Below are 2,762 nucleotides of genomic sequence, written 5' to 3' on the forward strand. Positions count from 1 at the left end.
AAAAGTTATGAGTTTTCTGTGTAGAATTGAAGAAATTTAATCTTGTTTCTGTAGGAATAATCTGAGTAAGGTTCATAGAAATGAAAGATTAATGGAAAGGAAGAGGAAGAGTAGCAATTCTGGATTCAAAACACAAGAATTATGAAATGCAAGCTGGGCGCGATCACTATTGTTAGTGAAAGTGATCATTCCATAGCTTAAAGGAGAAGTGGAGTCTAGGCATGGTCACTCTTACCAGCGAAAGTGAGTGTTCCAAAGAGTTTCTCAGAAGAACACGTTGTGCGTTAACACTCTTGCTGGCAACATGAATGTTTCAAAGAACCTCAATCTCAACAAACTTCAGCGTGACCACTCTCACTAGTGAAAGTGAGTGTTCTAGAGAAGACTTAATATTAGAGAGAAGCGCGTAACCACTTTTGCTGGCAAAAGTGGATGTTTTAGAGAGTCCTCAGCTTGGCAAGTTGCACGTGGCCACTATTGCTCTCGAAAGTGATCATGCACACTCCTCGACCTTCTGCGTTACCACTCTTATCAACAAAAGTGATCATTCCAGTCCTTTAGAAACCAATTAAGCCTCTGCGTAGCCACTCTTATGTAGCATAGTGATAATGCTCAGAGGCGAGAATTCTATAAATACCAGAAAAAGCTCAGATTTCGGGGTCTTTTACTCATTTTTCATTTTCACTTCATTTTATTCGTTCAGAGAGAGTCAAAGAGAGGATTGGGGACAAACACGAAGCTCCAAGAAGAGGGATCGGGTTGGGGATTGTTGAAGATGGATCTTCTGCGTTTCTTTCCTTCTTCTCCTTTTTTCTCTTTCTTTGTTGTAATGTTTGCTTAATTCTTCATAGTTAGGAGTTTATGGATCTTTAATTGATGTATTGATTCGACTTTTTCTTCTAAACTTTGAGTTCTTAGATTAATTGAGTTGTTAATTCTACTGTTTACGTAATCTTTGAATGGGAATTCACTTGATTTAATCAAAGAGGAACCTTTACCAATGGAAATTGGAATTACTTCTCTGATCTGAGTTAACTACCAAAATTATGGATTTCTTAGGGATAAGGGAACTTAATTTTGCAATCTTATGGTTCTAATTCTTAATACAACTTGAAATTGAATCTCACCTAAGGGATTAGGGGGATTTAGTTGATCGTTAGGGTTAATGAGTTAAGGGATTAACCTTTGACTAGTTATATGTGAAACTGATTGTCAATTAACCAATTGCTTGAATATTCAGAGGTTTAATTGAATGAATATTGATATTCTTATGAAATAAATTCCTAACTATTCTTCATTCATATCTCATCTTAACACAACTTTCATTCTCTATTTTAGTGCAAGTTTAATACTCTATATTGTTTTGGTTATTCCTTTTACATGTTACTACTCTTCCAAATTAGTATGACTCAAATAGTTCTTGCTCTGTGAAATGGTAATTGAATTCCTAATTCCCTATGGAGATGATACTCTGATCTTAAAATTACTCATTACTTGTTGCAATTCCTAGCGCACTTGCTAGTGTTTAGAAATTGTAACAACAAGTTTTTGGCGCCGTTGCCGGGGTGTTTGAGTTTCAATATCATTAGTAACAGAAAAATTGTTAGATTGAGTTCTTGTTGTCTTAATGTTTCTCTGTAGTTAGTATTACATTCAAGTTACTCTGTTCTATTTTTAATAGATTAGTGTAGAATAATAGTAGAGAATTTTTGCATCATTCTGCAATTGTTAGACTTGCATTTCACATGTATTTGCTGATATTTTTCTGCATAATCTTTGTTAGTGTATATCTTACTATTGAATTTTAGTTTAACTTTGTTAATTTTTGGTTTGTATATGCGAGAGAAAAATAAAAATAAAGCCATTTTGGTATGTGATCCAGACATAGACCAAACTCTAAGGAGGTTGAGAAGTGAAGCAAGATTTAAGCAAATTCAAAGAGAGGAGCAAGAGAGTTTTACACCTCCACCTCAACCCAGTCAGATTCCCAGACAAATAAAGATGGTAGAGCCACACAGATTGAGAACATTAGGGGACTATGCAGTTCCTAATTTACAAGGGTTCAGCTCTTCTATTTTGAGACCTACAATTCAGGCCAACTACTTTGAGATAAAACCTACACTCTTAAATTTGGTACAGCAAGACCAATTTGTAGGAGGCCATTCAGATGATCCAAATCTGTACATATCAAATTTTTTGCAACTTTGTGACACAATCAAAATTAATGGGGTGAGTGAGGATGCAATTAGACTCAGATTATTCTCATTTTCATTGAGAGATAAAGCCAAGTGCTGGCTTCAAGCTCAGCCATAAGGTAGCATATCAACATGGGCTGATTTGGTGAACAAGTTCCTAATCAAGTATTTTCCCCCTTCTAAAGTTGAAAAATCAGAGGGGAAATCACATAATTTGTTCAGCAAGATGGAGAGCCATTGTATGAGGCATGGGAAAGATACAAGGAGTTATTAAGGAAGTGTCCTCATCACTGCATACCTGAATGGATGCAAATTGAAACATTCTATAATGGAATGACTGCAACAACTAAAACTATGATAGATGCAGCAAATGGAGGTTCATTGAGTTCAAAAACCTTGGAAGAAGCACAACAAATTATAGAGACGATGGCTTCTTCGATCTATCAAAATCTGAATGAAAGACAAGCTTCAAGGAGAGGAGGTTATGAGATCAAATCCATAGAAGCCTTGTATGAATTTTGATTGGTTAGAAAGGAATGTGACATGACTAGGTTGACATGTGGACAA

At 35.6% G+C, this 2,762-nt stretch overlaps 1 non-coding gene across 1 annotated transcript; it reads right to left on the reverse strand.

Moving 5' to 3' along the window:
• Positions 1-2,384: 2,384 nt before the first annotated feature.
• On the reverse strand, positions 2,385-2,491 carry LOC113870591. The gene has a single exon (XR_003505612.1). It is a non-coding gene; the product is annotated as a small nucleolar RNA R71 (small nucleolar RNA).
• Positions 2,492-2,762: the final 271 nt, after the last annotated feature.

Source organism: Abrus precatorius, unplaced genomic scaffold (assembly GCF_003935025.1).
Source record: "Abrus precatorius isolate BTA unplaced genomic scaffold, Abrus_2018 Scaffold6, whole genome shotgun sequence".
NCBI lineage: Eukaryota > Viridiplantae > Streptophyta > Magnoliopsida > Fabales > Fabaceae > Abrus > Abrus precatorius.